The sequence below is a fragment of the Lepisosteus oculatus genome, unplaced genomic scaffold, assembly GCF_040954835.1.
Source record: "Lepisosteus oculatus isolate fLepOcu1 unplaced genomic scaffold, fLepOcu1.hap2 HAP2_SCAFFOLD_45, whole genome shotgun sequence".
NCBI classification, from domain to species: domain Eukaryota; kingdom Metazoa; phylum Chordata; class Actinopteri; order Semionotiformes; family Lepisosteidae; genus Lepisosteus; species Lepisosteus oculatus.
Genome location: NW_027167988.1, coordinates 1,044,328 through 1,069,323, shown reverse-complemented (window position 1 = coordinate 1,069,323; position 24,996 = coordinate 1,044,328). Strand labels below are relative to the sequence as shown.

The 24,996-nt window shown below is 44.7% G+C and overlaps 12 non-coding genes across 12 annotated transcripts; 8 read left to right on the top strand and 4 right to left on the bottom strand.

Moving 5' to 3' along the window:
• Nucleotides 1-303: 303 nt before the first annotated feature.
• On the top strand, nt 304-385 carry trnas-uga (transfer RNA serine (anticodon UGA)). The gene has a single exon. It is a non-coding gene; the product is annotated as a tRNA-Ser (tRNA).
• A 1,549-nt stretch (nt 386-1,934) lies between these two features.
• Nucleotides 1,935-2,007, bottom strand: trnar-ucg (transfer RNA arginine (anticodon UCG)). The gene has a single exon. It is a non-coding gene; the product is annotated as a tRNA-Arg (tRNA).
• A 2,679-nt stretch (nt 2,008-4,686) lies between these two features.
• On the top strand, nt 4,687-4,760 carry trnan-auu (transfer RNA asparagine (anticodon AUU)). Its single transcript has one exon. It is a non-coding gene; the product is annotated as a tRNA-Asn (tRNA).
• A 1,528-nt stretch (nt 4,761-6,288) lies between these two features.
• trnas-uga (transfer RNA serine (anticodon UGA)) lies at nt 6,289-6,370 on the top strand. The gene has a single exon. It is a non-coding gene; the product is annotated as a tRNA-Ser (tRNA).
• Nucleotides 6,371-7,923: 1,553 nt separating this feature from the next.
• trnar-ucg (transfer RNA arginine (anticodon UCG)) lies at nt 7,924-7,996 on the bottom strand. Its single transcript has one exon. It is a non-coding gene; the product is annotated as a tRNA-Arg (tRNA).
• A 2,679-nt stretch (nt 7,997-10,675) lies between these two features.
• trnan-auu (transfer RNA asparagine (anticodon AUU)) lies at nt 10,676-10,749 on the top strand. Its single transcript has one exon. It is a non-coding gene; the product is annotated as a tRNA-Asn (tRNA).
• A 1,542-nt stretch (nt 10,750-12,291) lies between these two features.
• On the top strand, nt 12,292-12,373 carry trnas-uga (transfer RNA serine (anticodon UGA)). The gene has a single exon. It is a non-coding gene; the product is annotated as a tRNA-Ser (tRNA).
• Nucleotides 12,374-13,921: 1,548 nt separating this feature from the next.
• Nucleotides 13,922-13,994, bottom strand: trnar-ucg (transfer RNA arginine (anticodon UCG)). Its single transcript has one exon. It is a non-coding gene; the product is annotated as a tRNA-Arg (tRNA).
• Nucleotides 13,995-16,673: 2,679 nt separating this feature from the next.
• trnan-auu (transfer RNA asparagine (anticodon AUU)) lies at nt 16,674-16,747 on the top strand. The gene has a single exon. It is a non-coding gene; the product is annotated as a tRNA-Asn (tRNA).
• A 1,540-nt stretch (nt 16,748-18,287) lies between these two features.
• On the top strand, nt 18,288-18,369 carry trnas-uga (transfer RNA serine (anticodon UGA)). Its single transcript has one exon. It is a non-coding gene; the product is annotated as a tRNA-Ser (tRNA).
• Nucleotides 18,370-19,819: 1,450 nt separating this feature from the next.
• trnar-ucg (transfer RNA arginine (anticodon UCG)) lies at nt 19,820-19,892 on the bottom strand. The gene has a single exon. It is a non-coding gene; the product is annotated as a tRNA-Arg (tRNA).
• A 2,679-nt stretch (nt 19,893-22,571) lies between these two features.
• On the top strand, nt 22,572-22,645 carry trnan-auu (transfer RNA asparagine (anticodon AUU)). The gene has a single exon. It is a non-coding gene; the product is annotated as a tRNA-Asn (tRNA).
• The last annotated feature ends 2,351 nt before the right edge of the window (nt 22,646-24,996 follow it).

Sequence of the window (24,996 nt, the reverse complement as noted above, 5' to 3'; positions counted from 1 at the left end):
TCCTGTAACTGGAGTAAAAATGCTATTCAAAGTGCAGTGACTAAAATCGTCGTCCACATGTCTCCGTTGTTGATTGCTTTCTGTCTAAGAACGTTCTGTTTTCATGTCCGAACGGGGAGACTTTATCATTCCAACTTGAAGCCACCCTTAAGTCCTCTGAGGTGTGTGTGTGTGTGCTTGCACGTATGGCGTAAAAGGTTTCTTAAACGGAGAGCGAACTTGAAAAAAGTTGCCTCCGCTGCCGCCGCCGCCTCGCACTCCCTGTTCGATTGTAGCAAGAAGGCAGCGGCCGCGGCGCTCGCTGTAGTCGTGGCCGAGTGCTTAAGGTGACGGACTTGAAATCCGTTGGGGTCTCCCCGCGCAAGTTCAAATCCTGCCGACTACGGCGTCCTTTGCATTTGGTTGCGTGCGTGCGTGTAAAAGGACCAGCGCCGTTTCGTTTTCGCTGGGATCTTTAACACTCTAAATCGCCTGGACCCGCAGCCTGTGAAATCGATTCTTCAGCACCCACGAAGGACGCTTTGCCGCTGGACACAGATACCGATGCTTTTCTGCAACGAGCTTTCCAGCTGAATTTTCTCGGCAGCTCCGTACTGAACCTGTTCTCCATTGCAACATAGCGGAGGCTCGTCACGTCTATAGCAAGGCTGTGTAGGACCGCATACGCCACAGTGACTTGTACACAGACCACATGAAAGGCAAGCAAAATACACTTTTAAAATTCCAAAGACTCACAAGGTCAGAGGAACAGCGATGACCTGAACAGATCTGTTCCAGAAGTCTAGGTTGACCTTTTTAGAGCTGTAATTGCATTTTTGTTTAATAGAAGATCAAATCTACTCGCATGTACCAGCACCTTACAGTTTATTGATGTTAATTCTGTTTAAGTAATAAGATTGCTAACGATGTTGGACTTTAGCCGGTGTTTTTTAGAACAAATTGCTTACACTTCTGTAAGGAATACGCAGTACGTGCCTTTGTCAGTCATTGCTCACCATACCTGTAACTTTCTTATCTAACTCACTTCCTCAAATGGTGAAGGTCCACAAACATAAATGAAAAAAAAAACCCTTGTTGTAGATGAGGTGCACAAAAAAGCAGCCCCTGATAGTGTATAACACATTTGTACTATTGCAGAGACACATGTAACATATATATATACTGTATATATATATGAAACAGAAATAGAAACAGAAACAGGAATCGCTTACTCACCTGGAGAATCTCTGTAGGAATATCTAGCATTTATCAATGGAAATAAAAGCTGCTTTAATACAGTGCATGTTCAAACTCAAACCCTCAGCTGCTGTTCTTGTTTGTTTTGGGACAAATTGCAACTGAGCATCGCATGAGCCGTTACGTACCCTTATCTGTTAGGGAATTTCAAGGGAGGAGTTAGGTCAGAATGGGTAGGCTGCAAAACAACAAGTAAAGATTTATTCCAAGATGAAACGTTGTGGCGGTTTTCTTATCTTTTCAGCATGGACTAAACTTTTACGTGTTCCTTATATGCTATATGTGTATCTATTAGCACCAATGTCGTTCTTAAAAACTAACATGAAATTGTCAGGGACATTCAGCTATATACAAAGACGAGACAGACAAAGTAATAATTCTGTATTAACGTGGCCTACATATTGACGCAATGATCGAACTAACTGACATGTTCTGATTCAGATCCCCTGCAGTTCATGCCAATTAGAACAATAGCAATGCTGAGTCCTCCCCACCCTACCGAGCACAAATTCAGCTGTTCTGTTCTGCATGTTTTTTCATTGCAATTGAGCTCGGAGCTGGAGATGATCTCCATACAGTTCTGTGTTCACTAGCCCGCACTTGCGTGCTAATTTACGGGTTGTGGCAAATGCTTTTCTATAGTTCATATACATGACGGCAACCTGTTACCGAGGAACCTGAGAGGTTTAAAAGCCTCATGAGCCAGGCAGGACTCGAACCTACAATCTTCTGATCCGAAGTCAGACGCGTTATCCATTACGCCACTGGCCCATAGAACATGCACTTGCACTCCACCACAGAGAGCTCTACACTGCTACTAGTAGTACACTTCCCCATCTAAATTTTCACAGCAAGAAACTTGTGTTTCCTACTATTTTTATCAGGTTTAAAATATCATCTCCTTAAAACAGAAAAAGTGTTGATGTGTCGTGCTGAAATTCCGATTGATTTTGAATTCAAAGAAAAAAGGTTTTCTTCCAAAACACCATGAAATTGTCACATCTTGCAGACAATAGGTGTATTCCATGTTGAAAAGAGAAGAAAGAAAACCATGGAGCCTTTAACAGGTGTGAGGCTTCTTCAGGTGTGAGAAGACCTCACAGTCGAAACGCTGTGGTTCCGTTCTTCTCTTTTCAGTGTAGTGATTCATAGCCGTTCAGGGACCCCAAATATGTAAGAAAACCGGTTCAGGGACGCCAAATATGTAATCATAGTGGCTCTCTGAAGGCACCAGTTCTGTAGGGTTTGGGCATTTACTGAGACAATTATTAATTGTAGCAGTAAATCACAAAGTTGATTCTTTTGATGGCTTTAGAGTCCAACCATGCGACATAACTCAAACAACGCACACACACAGGTACTAATACACGAGGATACATTTATTAATACATAGAATATGCATATAAAACTAACAGATCTTATCGAGAGGGTTATCAGAATACAAAAGGTATATATTCAGTCAGTTACGAAGTGTTACACATATCAAGAGGACATACGTTCAGTATATCATTCATTAAGACCGTTTCGTAAATGAACTTAGTTATAACTTCTACATTAGATACTCAAACAAGTACATAACTCTTAGGAATTAAATTGATATCAACTGGTTGGGATAACAATTGAATTCTCGAGCTGTAATGCATTGAAGTTAAATACTCATCCAATCTTTGGGGATTCAGATCTCCTGCGGGCACAAAGAAACAGTTGCAGGCTGTTGCTGTCCAATCCGCGCTCTCTGGCTCAGTGCCAGGCTGTGCTGTGCGGCTTGCGACGGTGCGCTGCTGATGCTCACTGACCGGCTAGTTAGTGTTGGCTTTAACTAGCAAAGTTTGTGCACAGGAGAAAAGATGACTGTGGGTCCCAGCAAGTCAGGAAGAGGACCGGTTCGTTCCTAATGAAGAGCTAGTTCTGAATAGTGATTCAGCTTTCCACAGTTCCGACCTGTTCACGAGGCCTGCTGCTGGTTACTCTCTGGCAACCTCCACTCTAGACTCTTAGAACAAAGGAAAGTTCTGGCACTCAGACACACTGGCCGTTCCGTGGTTGTCCGGGCTGAGTCTCAGGATGGTCAGGAGGCGCGCTGCGAGGATGTCCTGCCCTTGGGAGCCTTCTGCTCCTGGGCCGTCCTGCCCTGGAATTCTCCTTTGAATTCCCTTTAGAACAGTCCACAGAATCCTCTCCAGAATCCCTTCTGAATCTTGTTGAATCTCACTGAATCTCTCAGGCTCTCTGTGTTGCCTGTTTTTACCTGGAGGAACTACAGCTCATTGATTGGCTGAAAGTTCCATGGGCATCAGAGTCCCACGTGGGTTACTCGGCCCTACCAGTCCCTGATTGGTTGATCAAGGTGAGATATGAGTCACTTACTCCTGACACTTAGTAATGCAGTCCAGATGTCCAACTGGCACTCCCTAGACAGATAGGCGCCAATGGATGACCATTGATCATGATAGCCAGGCTTAGCTAAGTGCATCCCCCTTTGGGAGCTGTCCTAGGACCTTAAATCACCCTGGGAATAGTCTCTCTGTGGCTGCACCACAGAGATGAACAGAGAAATGGGGCCTCATTTGGGAAGCTCGGAAACACTTAATTCTGCCTTATTAATAAGCCTCGCCGCTACATCAGCATGCAATAAACCTATTACTTGTTCCTTTGCAGCCGAGGCATGCTGACGTAGCTACCCAGCTGAACATCTTGCAGACTCTACAGTACTTCTCTCCTGTAGAAGTAAAGCAGGGCTTGCTGGGTGAGCTTTTGCTCCGGTAAATTAGGTCACGTGTCATGTTAAATCACTTCTTCTAAACACAACATTTGCTGGTGCTAGCTTTCCCCATGAAAAGAGACATTTCCCTTACAGTACATGACATATCGTTTTTATTCTATCAATAAGTATAGAAATTAAACAAAAGAAAAAATGGTGTCGCCAAAGAATGCACAGCTCTGTCGCCTTGGGGAGGTGTCAAGGGCATTGAGCTCCTTGGACATGAAAAGTGCCCGATAAATGCCATTTCTCATCATTTCTCTTGGCGTCAGTTCTGCTATTAAATGGGGCGGAGGCAACGGGCTCAGAGAGCAGGTTAAGTGCACACCGAACGCAGATGTGTCCAAGTGTCTGTAAAAGCGCGGTGCTCCGCTGGCGCTGTTCCCTAGTGGCTTAAAGTGCCTGCCTAGTAAGCAGGCGATCCTGGGTCTGAATACCAGCGGTGCCTCTCTCCGTGTCTTGTTGTGCCGAATGTCTCATTTCAGACAAACGTACAGCTTGGTTCAGTTTAATGCAAGAATTCATTTCCTTTCTGGAATAACTTGTTTTTGAAGAAATCCATACAGCTTGTGAAAGATGAAATCCATTTCTTGGTTGTCAGTGGAAAAAGATTGCCGGCTGCAAGAAGCGCAAGTGATTGTTTTCTTTGACCATAAACCTGCAAATGTAGGGAGTACAAGCGGCCGTCAGTCTCTGTGGCACAATCGGTTAGCGCGTTCGGCTATTAACCGAAAGGTTGGTGGTTCAAGCCCACCCAGGGACGTATGTCTCCGTTTTTTCAATGTAAACATCATCACCGCTAAAGAAGATGGCGCAGAAGGCTCCACAGTCGAAACGTTGTGCTTCTTTTCTTCTCTTTTCAGCATGGAGTAAACCTTTGCTTGATCCTTTGCAGCCTACGCATGCTGACACAGCTACCTTTCTCTTAACGCGCCTCAATCATTATTCACCAAAACCATCAGCAGAATGTGTCGCCTTTGTGGTGATGTCACTCCTCTGCTTCACAAATGTCCTTAGTGACGGACCATTTCTTTCTGCCATTTTTCCGGAGCGGTTATTGATTGCTCCATCATTTCCCTCATACTTTCCATCCCTAGATTGAAAAAAAAAAACAGAAACAGGCTGACAGGACGACAATCAAATTGCAAAAACTCATCAAAGCACTCGATAGAGTATTTGAATCCACAAGTAGCTACGAGCAACTTTGTCCTGGCTTGCATGAAAGTCGGAAAATGTCAAAAAGAAAAAGATGGTGGCTTTTTCATATCTGTTCTTTTATTTTTAGTTCGTTGGCTCTTCTGTCCATTGTCCTCCTGCCTGGCTCTTGACCTGTGACTGTCTGAACGCACACATTAGACTTTCAGGCGGGGGATTTGTCCTGAGCCTCTGTGGAAGACCCACCCACCCCCATAAATAACTGCTCTAGAAACACATGAATGCAAAACTAAACCACAGCTTAAAGAGGAGCTCCAACTCAGTGCCATACTAATGTAAACGAAGTAATACTAAGACATGTTCTTATGGATTTGTCTTACCTTGAGATATGTAATTGGATTTCAGGATTAACTTCCTCATTCAATGTATTGGTGATTCTTTGCCTGGTCAGTACCTGGGTGGGAGACCTCCAGCGAACAATTAAGCTTGCTGCTGGAAGTGGTGTTAAGAGACTCTTAGGATCTTCCAGAGGTGTCTGTCCAATAGCACTAGTTGCCTTAGAGCTGGCTCAAACATTGCTCAAGAGTCTACCTTTCACAGATGCGCAAAGATGAATGATGGGGGTGCACGCTTCAAGGAGCCTTCCAACTGTAGGGACCGATTAGAGACGATCCGTAGCATGTGTTCGTTTCCATATACGCCCCGTGTCTCAACGGTAGGACAGAGAAAAATACTGCCTCGACACGTAACAGCGTTATATTAAACCGCAGGACTTGAGGGCTGTTTTGTTCAAGGCATTGGTAAGAGCGTAGGTCAAGGGCCATTGGTGCATCTCCTGTAACTGGAGTAAAAATGCTATTCAAACTGCAGTGACTAAAATCGTCGTCCACATGTCTCCGTTGTTGATTGCTTTCAGTCTAAGAACGTTCTGTTTTCATGTCCGAACGGGGAGACTTTATCATTCCAACTTGAAGCCACCCTTAAGTCCTCTAAGGTGTGTGTGTGTGTGCTTGCACGTATGGCGTAAAAGGTTTCTTAAACGGAGAGCGAACTTGAAAAAAGTTGCCTCCGCTGCCGCCGCCGCCTCGCACTCCCTGTTCGATTGTAGCAAGAAGGCAGCGGCCGCGGCGCTCGCTGTAGTCGTGGCCGAGTGCTTAAGGTGACGGACTTGAAATCCGTTGGGGTCTCCCCGCGCAGGTTCAAATCCTGCCGACTACGGCGTCCTTTGCATTTGGTTGCGTGCGTGCGTGTAAAAGGACCAGCGCCGTTTCGTTTTCGCTGGGACCTTTAACACTCTAAATCGCCTGGACCCGCAGCCTGTGAAATCGATTCTTCAGCACCCACGAAGGACGCTTTGCCGCTGGACACAGATAACGATGCTTTTCTGCAACGAGCTTTCCAGCTGAATTTTCTCGGCAGCTCCGTACTGAACCTGTTCTCCATTGCAACATAGCGGAGGCTCGTCACGTCTATAGCAAGGCTGTGTAGGACCGCATACGCCACAGTGACTTGTACACAGACCACATGAAAGGCAAGCAAAATACACTTTTAAAATTCCAAAGACTCACAAGGTCAGAGGAACAGCGATGACCTGAACAGATCTGTTCCAGAAGTCTAGGTTGACCTTTTTAGAGCTGTAATTGCATTTTTGTTTAATAGAAGATCAAATCTACTCGCATGTACCAGCACCTTACAGTTTATTGATGTTAATTCTGTTTAAGTAATAAGATTGCTAACGATGTTGGACTTTAGCCGGTGTTTTTTAGAACAAATTGCTTACACTTCTGTAAGGAATACGCAGTACGTGCCTTTGTCAGTCATTGCTCACCATACCTGTAACTTTCTTATCTAACTCACTTCCTCAAATGGTGAAGGTCCACAAACATAAATGAAAAAAAAAACCCTTGTTGTAGATGAGGTGCACAAAAAAGCAGCCCCTGATAGTGTATAACACATTTGTACTATTGCAGAGACACATGTAACATATATATATATACTGTATATATATATATGAAACAGAAATAGAAACAGAAACAGGAATCGCTTACTCACCTGGAGAATCTCTGTAGGAATATCTAGCATTTATCAATGGAAATAAAAGCTGCTTTAATACAGTGCATGTTCAAACTCAAACCCTCAGCTGCTGTTCTTGTTTGTTTTGGGACAAATTGCAACTGAGCATCGCATGAGCCGTTACGTACCCTTATCTGTTAGGGAATTTCAAGGGAGGAGTTAGGTCAGAATGGGTAGGCTGCAAAACAACAAGTAAAGATTTATTCCAAGATGAAACGTTGTGGCGGTTTTCTTATCTTTTCAGCATGGACTAAACTTTTACGTGTTCCTTATATGCTATATGTGTATCTATTAGCACCAATGTCGTTCTTAAAAACTAACATGAAATTGTCAGGGACATTCAGCTATATACAAAGACGAGACAGACAAAGTAATAATTCTGTATTAACGTGGCCTACATATTGACGCAATGATCGAACTAACTGACATGTTCTGATTCAGATCCCCTGCAGTTCATGCCAATTAGAACAATAGCAATGCTGAGTCCTCCCCACCCTACCGAGCACAAATTCAGCTGTTCTGTTCTGCATGTTTTTTCATTGCAATTGAGCTCGGAGCTGGAGATGATCTCCATACAGTTCTGTGTTCACTAGCCCGCACTTGCGTGCTAATTTACGGGTTGTGGCAAATGCTTTTCTATAGTTCATATACATGACGGCAACCTGTTACCGAGGAACCTGAGAGGTTTAAAAGCCTCATGAGCCAGGCAGGACTCGAACCTACAATCTTCTGATCCGAAGTCAGACGCGTTATCCATTACGCCACTGGCCCATAGAACATGCACTTGCACTCCACCACAGAGAGCTCTACACTGCTACTAGTAGTACACTTCCCCATCTAAATTTTCACAGCAAGAAACTTGTGTTTCCTACTATTTTTATCAGGTTTAAAATATCATCTCCTTAAAACAGAAAAAGTGTTGATGTGTCGTGCTGAAATTCCGATTGATTTTGAATTCAAAGAAAAAAGGTTTTCTTCCAAAACACCATGAAATTGTCACATCTTGCAGACAATAGGTGTATTCCATGTTGAAAAGAGAAGAAAGAAAACCATGGAGCCTTTAACAGGTGTGAGGCTTCTTCAGGTGTGAGAAGACCTCACAGTCGAAACGCTGTGGTTCCGTTCTTCTCTTTTCAGTGTAGTGATTCATAGCCGTTCAGGGACCCCAAATATGTAAGAAAACCGGTTCAGGGACGCCAAATATGTAATCATAGTGGCTCTCTGAAGGCACCAGTTCTATAGGGTTTGGGCATTTACTGAGACAATTATTAATTGTAGCAGTAAATCACAAAGTTGATTCTTTTGATGGCTTTAGAGTCCAACCATGCGACATAACTCAAACAACGCACACACACAGGTACTAATACACGAGGATACATTTATTAATACATAGAATATGCATATAAAACTAACAGATCTTATCGAGAGGGTTATCAGAATACAAAAGGTATATATTCAGTCAGTTACGAAGTGTTACACATATCAAGAGGACATACGTTCAGTATATCATTCATTAAGACCGTTTCGTAAATGAACTTAGTTATAACTTCTACATTAGATACTCAAACAAGTACATAACTCTTAGGAATTAAATTGATATCAACTGGTTGGGATAACAATTGAATTCTCGAGCTGTAATGCATTGAAGTTAAATACTCATCCAATCTTTGGGGATTCAGATCTCCTGCGGGCACAAAGAAACAGTTGCAGGCTGTTGCTGTCCAATCCGCGCTCTCTGGCTCAGTGCCAGGCTGTGCTGTGCGGCTTGCGACGGTGCGCTGCTGATGCTCACTGACCGGCTAGTTAGTGTTGGCTTTAACTAGCAAAGTTTGTGCACAGGAGAAAAGATGACTGTGGGTCCCAGCAAGTCAGGAAGAGGACCGGTTCGTTCCTAATGAAGAGCTAGTTCTGAATAGTGATTCAGCTTTCCACAGTTCCGACCTGTTCACGAGGCCTGCTGCTGGTTACTCTCTGGCAACCTCCACTCTAGACTCTTAGAACAAAGGAAAGTTCTGGCACTCAGACACACTGGCCGTTCCGTGGTTGTCCGGGCTGAGTCTCAGGATGGTCAGGAGGCGCGCTGCGAGGATGTCCTGCCCTTGGGAGCCTTCTGCTCCTGGGCCGTCCTGCCCTGGAATTCTCCTTTGAATTCCCTTTAGAACAGTCCACAGAATCCTCTCCAGAATCCCTTCTGAATCTTGTTGAATCTCACTGAATCTCTCAGGCTCTCTGTGTTGCCTGTTTTTACCTGGAGGAACTACAGCTCATTGATTGGCTGAAAGTTCCATGGGCATCAGAGTCCCACGTGGGTTACTCGGCCCTACCAGTCCCTGATTGGTTGATCAAGGTGAGATATGAGTCACTTACTCCTGACACTTAGTAATGCAGTCCAGATGTCCAACTGGCACTCCCTAGACAGATAGGCGCCAATGGATGACCATTGATCATGATAGCCAGGCTTAGCTAAGTGCATCCCCCTTTGGGAGCTGTCCTAGGACCTTAAATCACCCTGGGAATAGTCTCTCTGTGGCTGCACCACAGAGATGAACAGAGAAATGGGGCCTCATTTGGGAAGCTCGGAAACACTTAATTCTGCCTTATTAATAAGCCTCGCCGCTACATCAGCATGCAATAAACCTATTACTTGTTCCTTTGCAGCCGAGGCATGCTGACATAGCTACCCAGCTGAACATCTTGCAGACTCTACAGTACTTCTCTCCTGTAGAAGTAAAGCAGGGCTTGCTGGGTGAGCTTTTGCTCCGGTAAATTAGGTCACGTGTCATGTTAAATCACTTCTTCTAAACACAACATTTGCTGGTGCTAGCTTTCCCCATGAAAAGAGACATTTCCCTTACAGTACATGACATATCGTTTTTATTCTATCAATAAGTATAGAAATTAAACAAAAGAAAAAATGGTGTCGCCAAAGAATGCACAGCTCTGTCGCCTTGGGGAGGTGTCAAGGGCATTGAGCTCCTTGGACATGAAAAGTGCCCGATAAATGCCATTTCTCATCATTTCTCTTGGCGTCAGTTCTGCTATTAAATGGGGCGGAGGCAACGGGCTCAGAGAGCAGGTTAAGTGCACACCGAACGCAGATGTGTCCAAGTGTCTGTAAAAGCGCGGTGCTCCGCTGGCGCTGTTCCCTAGTGGCTTAAAGTGCCTGCCTAGTAAGCAGGCGATCCTGGGTCTGAATACCAGCGGTGCCTCTCTCCGTGTCTTGTTGTGCCGAATGTCTCATTTCAGACAAACGTACAGCTTGGTTCAGTTTAATGCAAGAATTCATTTCCTTTCTGGAATAACTTGTTTTTGAAGAAATCCATACAGCTTGTGAAAGATGAAATCCATTTCTTGGTTGTCAGTGGAAAAAGATTGCCGGCTGCAAGAAGCGCAAGTGATTGTTTTCTTTGACCATAAACCTGCAAATGTAGGGAGTACAAGCGGCCGTCAGTCTCTGTGGCACAATCGGTTAGCGCGTTCGGCTATTAACCGAAAGGTTGGTGGTTCAAGCCCACCCAGGGACGTATGTCTCCGTTTTTCCAATGTAAACATCATCACCGCTAAAGAAGATGGCGCAGAAGGCTCCACAGTCGAAACGTTGTGCTTCTTTTCTTCTCTTTTCAGCATGGAGTAAACCTTTGCTTGATCCTTTGCATCCTACGCATGCTGACACAGCTACCTTTCTCTTAACGCGCCTCAATCATTATTCACCAAAACCATCAGCAGAATGTGTCGCCTTTGTGGTGATGTCACTCCTCTGCTTCACAAATGTCCTTAGTGACGGACCATTTCTTTCTGCCATTTTTCCGGAGCGGTTATTGATTGCTCCATCATTTCCCTCATACTTTCCATCCCTAGATTGAAAAAAAAAAACAGAAACAGGCTGACAGGACGACAATCAAATTGCAAAAACTCATCAAAGCACTCGATAGAGTATTTGAATCCACAAGTAGCTACGAGCAACTTTGTCCTGGCTTGCATGAAAGTCGGAAAATGTCAAAAAGAAAAAGATGGTGGCTTTTTCATATCTGTTCTTTTATTTTTAGTTCGTTGGCTCTTCTGTCCATTGTCCTCCTGCCTGGCTCTTGACCTGTGACTGTCTGAACGCACACATTAGACTTTCAGGCGGGGGATTTGTCCTGAGCCTCTGTGGAAGACCCACCCACCCCCATAAATAACTGCTCTAGAAACACATGAATGCAAAACTAAACCACAGCTTAAAGAGGAGCTCCAACTCAGTGCCATACTAATGTAAACGAAGTAATACTAAGACATGTTCTTATGGATTTGTCTTACCTTGAGATATGTAATTGGATTTCAGGATTAACTTCCTCATTCAATGTACTGGTGATTCTTTGCCTGGTCAGTACCTGGGTGGGAGACCTCCAGCGAACAATTAAGCTTGCTGCTGGAAGTGGTGTTAAGAGACTCTTAGGATCTTCCAGAGGTGTCTGTCCAATAGCACTAGTTGCCTTAGAGCTGGCTCAAACATTGCTCAAGAGTCTACCTTTCACAGATGCGCAAAGATGAATGATGGGGGTGCACGCTTCAAGGAGCCTTCCAACTGTAGGGACCGATTAGAGACGATCCGTAGCATGTGTTCGTTTCCATATACGCCCCGTGTCTCAACGGTAGGACAGAGAAAAATACTGCCTCGACACGTAACAGCGTTATATTAAACCGCAGGACTTGAGGGCTGTTTTGTTTGAATGTTCAAGGCATTGGTAAGAGCGTAGGTCAAGGGCCATTGGTGCATCTCCTGTAACTGGAGTAAAAATGCTATTCAAACTGCAGTGACTAAAATCGTCGTCCACATGTCTCCGTTGTTGATTGCTTTCAGTCTAAGAACGTTCTGTTTTCATGTCCGAACGGGGAGACTTTATCATTCCAACTTGAAGCCACCCTTAAGTCCTCTGAGGTGTGTGTGTGTGTGTGTGTGCTTGCACGTATGGCGTAAAAGGTTTCTTAAACGGAGAGCGAACTTGAAAAAAGTTGCCTCCGCTGCCGCCGCCGCCTCGCACTCCCTGTTCGATTGTAGCAAGAAGGCAGCGGCCGCGGCGCTCGCTGTAGTCGTGGCCGAGTGGTTAAGGTGACGGACTTGAAATCCGTTGGGGTCTCCCTGCGCAGGTTCAAATCCTGCCGACTACGGCGTCCTTTGCATTTGGTTGCGTGCGTGCGTGTAAAAGGACCAGCGCCATTTCGTTTTCGCTGGGACCTTTAACACTCTAAATCGCCTGGACCCGCAGCCTGTGAAATCGATTCTTCAGCACCCACGAAGGACGCTTTGCCGCTGGACACAGATACCGATGCTTTTCTGCAACGAGCTTTCCAGCTGAATTTTCTCGGCAGCTCCGTACTGAACCTGTTCTCCATTGCAACATAGCGGAGGCTCGTCACGTCTATAGCAAGGCTGTGTAGGACCGCATACGCCACAGTGACTTGTACACAGACCACATGAAAGGCAAGCAAAATACACTTTTAAAATTCCAAAGACTCACAAGGTCAGAGGAACAGCGATGACCTGAACAGATCTGTTACAGAAGTCTAGGTTGACCTTTTTAGAGCTGTAATTGCATTTTTGTTTAATAGAAGATCAAATCTACTCGCATGTACCAGCACCTTACAGTTTATTGATGTTAATTCTGTTTAAGTAATAAGATTGCTAACGATGTTGGACTTTAGCCGGTGTTTTTTAGAACAAATTGCTTACACTTCTGTAAGGAATACGCAGTACGTGCCTTTGTCAGTCATTGCTCACCATACCTGTAACTTTCTTATCTAACTCACTTCCTCAAATGGTGAAGGTCCACAAACATAAATGAAAAAAAAACCCTTGTTGTAGATGAGGTGCACAAAAAAGCAGCCCCTGATAGTGTATAACACATTTGTACTATTGCAGAGACACATGTAACATATATATATACTGTATATATATATGAAACAGAAATATAAACAGAAAAAGGAATCGCTTACTCACCTGGAGAATCTCTGTAGGAATATCTAGCATTTATCAATGGAAATAAAAGCTGCTTTAATACAGTGCATGTTCAAACTCAAACCCTCAGCTGCTGTTCTTGTTTGTTTTGGGACAAATTGCAACTGAGCATCGCATGAGCCGTTACGTACCCTTATCTGTTAGGGAATTTCAAGGGAGGAGTTAGGTCAGAATGGGTAGGCTGCAAAACAACAAGTAAAGATTTATTCCAAGATGAAACGTTGTGGCGGTTTTCTTATCTTTTCAGCATGGACTAAACTTTTACGTGTTCCTTATATGCTATATGTGTATCTATTAGCACCAATGTCGTTCTTAAAAACTAACATGAAATTGTCAGGGACATTCAGCTATATACAAAGACGAGACAGACAAAGTAATAATTCTGTATTAACGTGGCCTACATATTGACGCAATGATCGAACTAACTGACATGTTCTGATTCAGATCCCCTGCAGTTCATGCCAATTAGAACAATAGCAATGCTGAGTCCTCCCCACCCTACCGAGCACAAATTCAGCTGTTCTGTTCTGCATGTTTTTTCATTGCAATTGAGCTCGGAGCTGGAGATGATCTCCATACAGTTCTGTGTTCACTAGCCCGCACTTGCGTGCTAATTTACGGGTTGTGGCAAATGCTTTTCTATAGTTCATATACATGACGGCAACCTGTTACCGAGGAACCTGAGAGGTTTAAAAGCCTCATGAGCCAGGCAGGACTCGAACCTACAATCTTCTGATCCGAAGTCAGACGCGTTATCCATTACGCCACTGGCCCATAGAACATGCACTTGCACTCCACCACAGAGAGCTCTACACTGCTACTAGTAGTACACTTCCCCATCTAAATTTTCACAGCAAGAAACTTGTGTTTCCTACTATTTTTATCAGGTTTAAAATATCATCTCCTTAAAACAGAAAAAGTGTTGATGTGTCGTGCTGAAATTCCGATTGATTTTGAATTCAAAGAAAAAAGGTTTTCTTCCAAAACACCATGAAATTGTCACATCTTGCAGACAATAGGTGTATTCCATGTTGAAAAGAGAAGAAAGAAAACCATGGAGCCTTTAACAGGTGTGAGGCTTCTTCAGGTGTGAGAAGACCTCACAGTCGAAACGCTGTGGTTCCGTTCTTCTCTTTTCAGTGTAGTGATTCATAGCCGTTCAGGGACCCCAAATATGTAAGAAAACCGGTTCAGGGACGCCAAATATGTAATCATAGTGGCTCTCTGAAGGCACCAGTTCTATAGGGTTTGGGCATTTACTGAGACAATTATTAATTGTAGCAGTAAATCACAAAGTTGATTCTTTTGATGGCTTTAGAGTCCAACCATGCGACATAACTCAAACAACGCACACACACAGGTACTAATACACGAGGATACATTTATTAATACATAGAATATGCATATAAAACTAACAGATCTTATCGAGAGGGTTATCAGAATACAAAAGGTATATATTCAGTCAGTTACGAAGTGTTACACATATCAAGAGGACATACGTTCAGTATATCATTCATTAAGACCGTTTCGTAAATGAACTTAGTTATAACTTCTACATTAGATACTCAAACAAGTACATAACTCTTAGGAATTAAATTGATATCAACTGGTTGGGATAACAATTGAATTCTCGAGCTGTAATGCATTGAAGTTAAATACTCATCCAATCTTTGGGGATTCAGATCTCCTGCGGGCACAAAGAAACAGTTGCAGGCTGTTGCTGTCCAATCCGCGCTCTCTGGCTCAGTGCCAGGCTGTGCTGTGCGGCTTGCGACGGTGCGCTGCTGATGCTCACTGACCGGCTAGTTAGTGTTGGCTTTAACTAGCAAAGTTTGTGCACAGGAGAAAAGATGACTGTGGGTCCCAGCAAGTCAGGAAGAGGTCCGGTTCGTTCCTAATGAAGAGCTAGTTCTGAATAGTGATTCAGCTTTCCACAGTTCCGACCTGTTCACGAGGCCTGCTGCTGGTTACTCTCTGGCAACCTCCACTCTAGACTCTTAGAACAAAGGAAAGTTCTGGCACTCAGACACACTGGCCGTTCCGTGGTTGTCCGGGCTGAGTCTCAGGATGGTCAGGAGGCGCGCTGCGAGGATGTCCTGCCCTTGGGAGCCTTCTGCTCCTGGGCCGTCCTGCCCTGGAATTCTCCTTTGAATTCCCTTTAGAACAGTCCACAGAATCCTCTCCAGAATCCCTTCTGAATCTTGTTGAATCTCACTGAATCTCTCAGGCTCTCTGTGTTGCCTGTTTTTACCTGGAGGAACTTCAGCTCATTGATTGGCTGAAAGTTCCATGGGCATCAGAGTCCCACGTGGGTTACTCGGCCCTACCAGTCCCTGATTGGTTGATCAAGGTGAGATATGAGTCACTTACTCCTGACACTTAGTAATGCAGTCCAGATGTCCAACTGGCACTCCCTAGACAGATAGGCGCCAATGGATGACCATTGATCATGATAGCCAGGCTTAGCTAAGTGCATCCCCCTTTGGGAGCTGTCCTAGGACCTTAAATCACCCTGGGAATAGTCTCTCTGTGGCTGCACCACAGAGATGAACAGAGAAATGGGGCCTCATTTGGGAAGCTCGGAAACACTTAATTCTGCCTTATTAATAAGCCTCGCCGCTACATCAGCATGCAATAAACCTATTACTTGTTCCTTTGCAGCCGAGGCATGCTGACGTAGCTACCCAGCTGAACATCTTGCAGACTCTACAGTACTTCTCTCCTGTAGAAGTAAAGCAGGGCTTGCTGGGTGAGCTTTTGCTCCGGTAAATTAGGTCACGTGTCATGTTAAATCACTTCTTCTAAACACAACATTTGCTGGTGCTAGCTTTCCCCATGAAAAGAGACATTTCCCTTACAGTACATGACATATCGTTTTTATTCTATCAATAAGTATAGAAATTAAACAAAAGAAAAAATGGTGTCGCCAAAGAATGCACAGCTCTGTCGCCTTGGGGAGGTGTCAAGGGCATTGAGCTCCTTGGACATGAAAAGTGCCCGATAAATGCCATTTCTCATCATTTCTCTTGGCGTCAGTTCTGCTATTAAATGGGGCGGAGGCAACGGGCTCAGAGAGCAGGTTAAGTGCACACCGAACGCAGATGTGTCCAAGTGTCTGTAAAAGCGCGGTGCTCCGCTGGCGCTGTTCCCTAGTGGCTTAAAGTGCCTGCCTAGTAAGCAGGCGATCCTGGGTCTGAATACCAGCGGTGCCTCTCTCCGTGTCTTGTTGTGCCGAATGTCTCATTTCAGACAAACGTACAGCTTGGTTCAGTTTAATGCAAGAATTCATTTCCTTTCTGGAATAACTTGTTTTTGAAGAAATCCATACAGCTTGTGAAAGATGAAATCCATTTCTTGGTTGTCAGTGGAAAAAGATTGCCGGCTGCAAGAAGCGCAAGTGATTGTTTTCTTTGACCATAAACCTGCAAATGTAGGGAGTACAAGCGGCCGTCAGTCTCTGTGGCACAATCGGTTAGCGCGTTCGGCTATTAACCGAAAGGTTGGTGGTTCAAGCCCACCCAGGGACGCATGTCTCAGTTTTTCCAATGTAAACATCATCACCGCTAAAGAAGATGGCGCAGAAGGCTCCACAGTCGAAACGTTGTGCTTCTTTTCTTCTCTTTTCAGCATGGAGTAAACCTTTGCTTGATCCTTTGCAGCCTACGCATGCTGACACAGCTACCTTTCTCTTAACGCGCCTCAATCATTATTCACCAAAACCATCAGCAGAATGTGTCGCCTTTGTGGTGATGTCACTCCTCTGCTTCACAAATGTCCTTAGTGATGGACCATTTCATTCTGCCATTTTTCCGGAGCGGTTATTGATTGCTCCATCATTTCCCTCATACTTTCCATCCCAAGATTGAAAAAAAAAAACAGAAACAGGCTGACAGGACGACAATCAAATTGCAAAAACTCATCAAAGCACTCGATAGAGTATTTGAATCCACAAGTAGCTACGAGCAACTTTGTCCTGGCTTGCATGAAAGTCGGAAAATGTCAAAAAGAAAAAGATGGTGGCTTTTTCATATCTGTTCTTTTATTTTTAGTTCGTTGGCTCTTCTGTCCATTGTCCTCCTGCCTGGCTCTTGACCTGTGACTGTCTGAACGCACACATTAGACTTTCAGGCGGGGGATTTGTCCTGAGCCTCTGTGGAAGACCCACCCACCCCCATAAATAACTGCTCTAGAAACACATGAATGCAAAACTAAACCACAGCTTAAAGAGGAGCTCCAACTCAGTGCCATACTAATGTAAACGAAGTAATACTAAGACATGTTCTTATGGATTTGTCTTACCTTGAGATATGTAATTGGATTTCAGGATTAACTTCCTCATTCAATGTACTGGTGATTCTTTGCCTGGTCAGTACCTGGGTGGGAGACCTCCAGCGAACAATTAAGCTTGCTGCTGGAAGTGGTGTTAAGAGACTCTTAGGATCTTCCAGAGGTGTCTGTCCAATAGCACTAGTTGCCTTAGAGCTGGCTCAAACATTGCTCAAGAGTCTACCTTTCACAGATGCGCAAAGATGAATGATGGGGGTGCACGCTTCAAGGAGCCTTCCAACTGTAGGGACCGATTAGAGACGATCCGTAGCATGTGTTCGTTTCCATATACGCCCCGTGTCTCAACGGTAGGACAGAGAAAAATACTGCCTCGACACGTAACAGCGTTATATTAAACCGCAGGACTTGAGGGCTGTTTTGTTTGAATGTTCAAGGCATTGGTAAGAGCGTAGGTCAAGGGCCATTGGTGCATCTCCTGTAACTGGAGTAAAAATGCTATTCAAACTGCAGTGACTAAAATCGTCGTCCACATGTCTCCGTTGTTGATTGCTTTCAGTCTAAGAACGTTCTGTTTTCATGTCCGAACGGGGAGACTTTATCATTCCAACTTGAAGCCACCCTTAAGTCCTCTGAGGTGTGTGTGTGTGTGTGTGCTTGCACGTATGGCGTAAAAGGTTTCTTAAACGGAGAGCGAACTTGAAAAAAGTTGCCTCCGCTGCCGCCGCCGCCTCGCACTCCCTGTTCGATTGTAGCAAGAAGGCAGCGGCCGCGGCACTTGCTGTAGTCGTGGCCGAGTGGTTAAGGTGACGGACTTGAAATCCGTTGGGGTCTCCCTGCGCAGGTTCAAATCCTGCCGACTACGGCGTCCTTTGCATTTGGTTGCGTGCGTGCGTGTAAAAGGACCAGCGCCATTTCGTTTTCGCTGGGACCTTTAACACTCTAAATCGCCTGGACCCGCAGCCTGTGAAATCGATTCTTCAGCACCCACGAAGGACGCTTTGCCGCTGGACACAGATACCGATGCTTTTCTGCAACGAGCTTTCCAGCTGAATTTTCTCGGCAGCTCCGTACTGAACCTGTTCTCCATTGCAACATAGCGGAGGCTCGTCACGTCTATAGCAAGGCTGTGTAGGACCGCATACGCCACAGTGACTTGTACACAGACCACATGAAAGGCAAGCAAAATACACTTTTAAAATTCCAAAGACTCACAAGGTCAGAGGAACAGCGATGACCTGAACAGATCTGTTCCAGAAGTCTAGGTTGACCTTTTTAGAGCTGTAATTGCATTTTTGTTTAATAGAAGATCAAATCTACTCGCATGTACCAGCACCTTACAGTTTATTGATGTTAATTCTGTTTAAGTAATAAGATTGCTAACGATGTTGGACTTTAGCCGGTGTTTTTTAGAACAAATTGCTTACACTTCTGTAAGGAATACGCAGTACGTGCCTTTGTCAGTCATTGCTCACCATACCTGTAACTTTCTTATCTAACTCACTTCCTCAAATGGTGAAGGTCCACAAACATAAATGAAAAAAAAACCCTTGTTGTAGATGAGGTGCACAAAAAAGCAGCCCCTGATAGTGTATAACACATTTGTACTATTGCAGAGACACATGTAACATATATATATATACTGTATATATATATATGAAACAGAAATAGAAACAGAAACAGGAATCGCTTACTCACCTGGAGAATCTCTGTAGGAATATCTAGCATTTATCGTACCCTTATCTGTTAGGGAATTTCAAGGGAGGAGTTAGGTCAGAATGGGTAGGCTGCAAAACAACAAGTAAAGATTTATTCCAAGATGAAACGTTGTGGCGGTTTTCTTATCTTTTCAGCATGGACTAAACTTTTACGTGTTCCTTATATGCTATATGTGTATCTATTAGCACCAATGTCGTTCTTAAAAACTAACATGAAATTGTCAGGGACATTCAGCTATATACAAAGACGAGACAGACAAAGTAATAATTCTGTATAAACGTGGCCTACATATTGACGCAATGATCGAACTAACTGACATGTTCTGATTCAGATCCCCTGCAGTTCATGCCAATTAGAACAATAGCAATGCTGAGTCCTCCCCACCCTACCGAGCACAAATTCAGCTGCTCTCCAGTTCTGTTCTGCATGTTTTTTCATTGCAATTGAGCTCGGAGCTGGAGATGATCTCCATACAGTTCTGTGTTCACTAGCCCGCACTTGCGTGCTAATTTACGGGTTGTGGCAAATGCTTTTCTATAGTTCATATACATGACGGCAACCTGTTACCGAGGAACCTGAGAGGTTTAAAAGCCTCATGAGCCAGGCAGGACTCGAACCTACAATCTTCTGATCCGAAGTCAGACGCGTTATCCATTACGCCACTGGCCCATAGAACATGCACTTGCACTCCACCACAGAGAGCTCTACACTGCTACTAGTAGTACACTTCCCCATCTAAATTTTCACAGCAAGAAACTTGTGTTTCCTACTATTTTTATCAGGTTTAAAATATCATCTCCTTAAAACAGAAAAAGTGTTGATGTGTCGTGCTGAAATTCCGATTGATTTTGAATTCAAAGAAAAAAGGTTTTCTTCCAAAACACCATGAAATTGTCACATCTTGCAGACAATAGGTGTATTCCATGTTGAAAAGAGAAGAAAGAAAACCATGGAGCCTTTAACAGGTGTGAGGCTTCTTCAGGTGTGAGAAGACCTCACAGTCGAAACGCTGTGGTTCCGTTCTTCTCTTTTCAGTGTAGTGATTCATAGCCGTTCAGGGACCCCAAATATGTAAGAAAACCGGTTCAGGGACGCCAAATATGTAATCATAGTGGCTCTCTGAAGGCACCAGTTCTGTAGGGTTTGGGCATTTACTGAGACAATTATTAATTGTAGCAGTAAATCACAAAGTTGATTCTTTTGATGGCTTTAGAGTCCAACCATGCGACATAACTCAAACAACGCACACACACAGGTACTAATACACGAGGATACATTTATTAATACATAGAATATGCATATAAAACTAACAGATCTTATCGAGAGGGTTATCAGAATACAAAAGGTATATATTCAGTCAGTTACGAAGTGTTACACATATCAAGAGGACATACGTTCAGTATATCATTCATTAAGACCGTTTCGTAAATGAACTTAGTTATAACTTCTACATTAGATACTCAAACAAGTACATAACTCTTAGGAATTAAATTGATATCAACTGGTTGGGATAACAATTGAATTCTCGAGCTGTAATGCATTGAAGTTAAATACTCATCCAATCTTTGGGGATTCAGATCTCCTGCGGGCACAAAGAAACAGTTGCAGGCTGTTGCTGTCCAATCCGCGCTCTCTGGCTCAGTGCCAGGCTGTGCTGTGCGGCTTGCGACGGTGCGCTGCTGATGCTCACTGACCGGCTAGTTAGTGTTGGCTTTAACTAGCAAAGTTTGTGCACAGGAGAAAAGATGACTGTGGGTCCCAGCAAGTCAGGAAGAGGACCGGTTCGTTCCTAATGAAGAGCTAGTTCTGAATAGTGATTCAGCTTTCCACAGTTCCGACCTGTTCACGAGGCCTGCTGCTGGTTACTCTCTGGCAACCTCCACTCTAGACTCTTAGAACAAAGGAAAGTTCTGGCACTCAGACACACTGGCCGTTCCGTGGTTGTCCGGGCTGAGTCTCAGGATGGTCAGGAGGCGCGCTGCGAGGATGTCCTGCCCTTGGGAGCCTTCTGCTCCTGGGCCGTCCTGCCCTGGAATTCTCCTTTGAATTCCCTTTAGAACAGTCCACAGAATCCTCTCCAGAATCCCTTCTGAATCTTGTTGAATCTCACTGAATCTCTCAGGCTCTCTGTGTTGCCTGTTTTTACCTGGAGGAACTACAGCTCATTGATTGGCTGAAAGTTCCATGGGCATCAGAGTCCCACGTGGGTTACTCGGCCCTACCAGTCCCTGATTGGTTGATCAAGGTGAGATATGAGTCACTTACTCCTGACACTTAGTAATGCAGTCCAGATGTCCAACTGGCACTCCCTAGACAGATAGGCGCCAATGGATGACCATTGATCATGATAGCCAGGCTTAGCTAAGTGCATCCCCCTTTGGGAGCTGTCCTAGGACCTTAAATCACCCTGGGAATAGTCTCTCTGTGGCTGCACCACAGAGATGAACAGAGAAATGGGGCCTCATTTGGGAAGCTCGGAAACACTTAATTCTGCCTTATTAATAAGCCTCGCCGCTACATCAGCATGCAATAAACCTATTACTTGTTCCTTTGCAGCCGAGGCATGCTGACGTAGCTACCCAGCTGAACATCTTGCAGACTCTACAGTACTTCTCTCCTGTAGAAGTAAAGCAGGGCTTGCTGGGTGAGCTTTTGCTCCGGTAAATTAGGTCACGTGTCATGTTAAATCACTTCTTCTAAACACAACATTTGCTGGTGCTAGCTTTCCCCATGAAAAGAGACATTTCCCTTACAGTACATGACATATCGTTTTTATTCTATCAATAAGTATAGAAATTAAACAAAAGAAAAAATGGTGTCGCCAAAGAATGCACAGCTCTGTCGCCTTGGGGAGGTGTCAAGGGCATTGAGCTCCTTGGACATGAAAAGTGCCCGATAAATGCCATTTCTCATCATTTCTCTTGGCGTCAGTTCTGCTATTAAATGGGACGGAGGCAACGGGCTCAGAGAGCAGGTTAAGTGCACACCGAACGCAGATGTGTCCAAGTGTCTGTAAAAGCGCGGTGCTCCGCTGGCGCTGTTCCCTAGTGGCTTAAAGTGCCCGCCTAGTAAGCAGGCGATCCTGGGTCTGAATACCAGCGGTGCCTCTCTCCGTGTCTTGTTGTGCCGAATGTCTCATTTCAGACAAACATACAGCTTGGTTCAGTTTAATGCAAGAATTCATTTCCTTTCTGGAATAACTTGTTTTTGAAGAAATCCATACAGCTTGTGAAAGATGAAATCCATTTCTTGGTTGTCAGTGGAAAAAGATTGCCGGCTGCAAGAAGCGCAAGTGATTGTTTTCTTTGACCATAAACCTGCAAATGTAGGGAGTACAAGCGGCCGTCAGTCTCTGTGGCACAATCGGTTAGCGCGTTCGGCTATTAACCGAAAGGTTGGTGGTTCAAGCCCACCCAGGGACGTATGTCTCCGTTTTTCCAATGTAAACATCATCACCGCTAAAGAAGATGGCGCAGAAGGCTCCACAGTCGAAACGTTGTGCTTCTTTTCTTCTCTTTTCAGCATGGAGTAAACCTTTGCTTGATCCTTTGCAGCCTACGCATGCTGACACAGCTACCTTTCTCTTAACGCGCCTCAATCATTATTCACCAAAACCATCAGCAGAATGTGTCGCCTTTGTGGTGATGTCACTCCTCTGCTTCACAAATGTCCTTAGTGACGGACCATTTCTTTCTGCCATTTTTCCGGAGCGGTTATTGATTGCTCCATCATTTCCCTCATACTTTCCATCCCTAGATTGAAAAAAAAAAACAGAAACAGGCTGACAGGACGACAATCAAATTGCAAAAACTCATCAAAGCACTCGATAGAGTATTTGAATCCACAAGTAGCTACGAGCAACTTTGTCCTGGCTTGCATGAAAGTCGGAAAATGTCAAAAAGAAAAAGATGGTGGCTTTTTCATATCTGTTCTTTTATTTTTAGTTCGTTGGCTCATCTGTCCATTGTCCTCCTGCCTGGCTCTTGACCTGTGACTGTCTGAACGCACACATTAGACTTTCAGGCGGGGGATTTGTCCCGAGCCTCTGTGAAAGACCCACCCACCCCCATAAATAACTGCTCTAGAAACACATGAATGCAAAACTAAACCACAGCTTAAAGAGGAGCTCCAACTCAGTGCCATACTAATGTAAACGAAGTAATACTAAGACATGTTCTTATGGATTTGTCTTACCTTGAGATATGTAATTGGATTTCAGGATTAACTTCCTCATTCAATGTACTGGTGATTCTTTGCCTGGTCAGTACCTGGGTGGGAGACCTCCAGCGAACAATTAAGCTTACTGCTGGAAGTGGTGTTAAGAGACTCTTAGGATCTTCCAGAGGTGTCTGTCCAATAGCACTAGTTGCCTTAGAGCTGGCTCAAACATTGCTCAAGAGTCTACCTTTCACAGATGCGCAAAGATGAATGATGGGGGTGCACGCTTCAAGGAGCCTTCCAACTGTAGGGACCGATTAGAGACGATCCGTAGCATGTGTTCGTTTCCATATACGCCCCGTGTCTGTCACGCCCCACACTCTCCCTCGCAAACGACGTTACATTCCCGGAACCTCTGCTTCCCAATCTCATCCCTGATTGAACCCAGCACATTCTCACATGCATCAGATTCCTCAAATTCTCACTCCCTAACCAATCATCCAATCACACCCCTTTCCTTTCAGTATTTAAACCCCCTTCGCACACCTTCCCACGCTCACTATTGAGAAGCCTATCTTAGTATTCTCCAGTGCGTGTTTCCTAACCTTTTTGACTGATCTCCCGTTACGAATCTTCTGCTTCTGCCTCTTGACCTCGCCTTCTGGATTTTGCCTTTGAATTGTTTTGACTATCTCTCGTTACCGGACCCTTTGCCTCCCTTATCGACCCTGCCTTTGGATTTTGTCTTTTGGATTGTCCCTTTGCTACTCTGTGTCCTGTGGGATTCCGGTTACGCATAAGGATCCTCCTATTCCACGTATTGGTTCCTTGACAGAATAGTGAGCCATATTAAAATGGATCCAGCGGACCAGAGTCAACTTTCTATTCTCCTTGAACACTCCCGGAACCTGGACCTGCTAACTACTGCAGTCCAGCAACTAGCTGACCACTTTGCACTTCCGCCGTCTCCCCCACCTGCAGCTCCTGCCCCTGCACCCCTGCTTCAAACACAAACTAATCTTCTACCCCCTCCCCTCCCGGAAAAATTTGATGGCGACTCCTCCAGATGTCAGGGCTTTGTGACTCAATGTCAGATGGCTTTCCACATCCGTCCAGACTGCTTCCCCACCGATGGAGAAAGAATTGCTTTTATGGTATCTTGCCTCTCTGGACGAGCTCTGGAATGGGCTGGACATCTCCTCTCTCGAAACGCTCCTGAGACTGCTATCTTCCACCTTTTTCAGACAGCTCTACAATCTGCCTTTGGGCAGTTGCACTCTCGCCACCTCATTGTTGCACGCCTCACTTCCCTTACTCAAGGATCTCGCTCTTTTCAGGACTACTCTTCCGAATTCCGTTTTCTGGCTGCTCAACTCGCTTGGGATCACAATGCCCTGATTCACTACTTCCGCCTTGGATTATCTGATGAACTCAAGGATCACGTTGTGCACCTGCCCCTGGACTTCCCATCACTTGACTCCTTCATTTCTCGAGTTTCTGAACTAGAGCTCAGGATGCAACAGCGAAGGTCGGACAATCGGACCCCTCCCACACCCTCCCAACTGCCTTCCTTCCATAGACTGACCTCCGAGGAAAGAGATTGCCGACTTCGTGA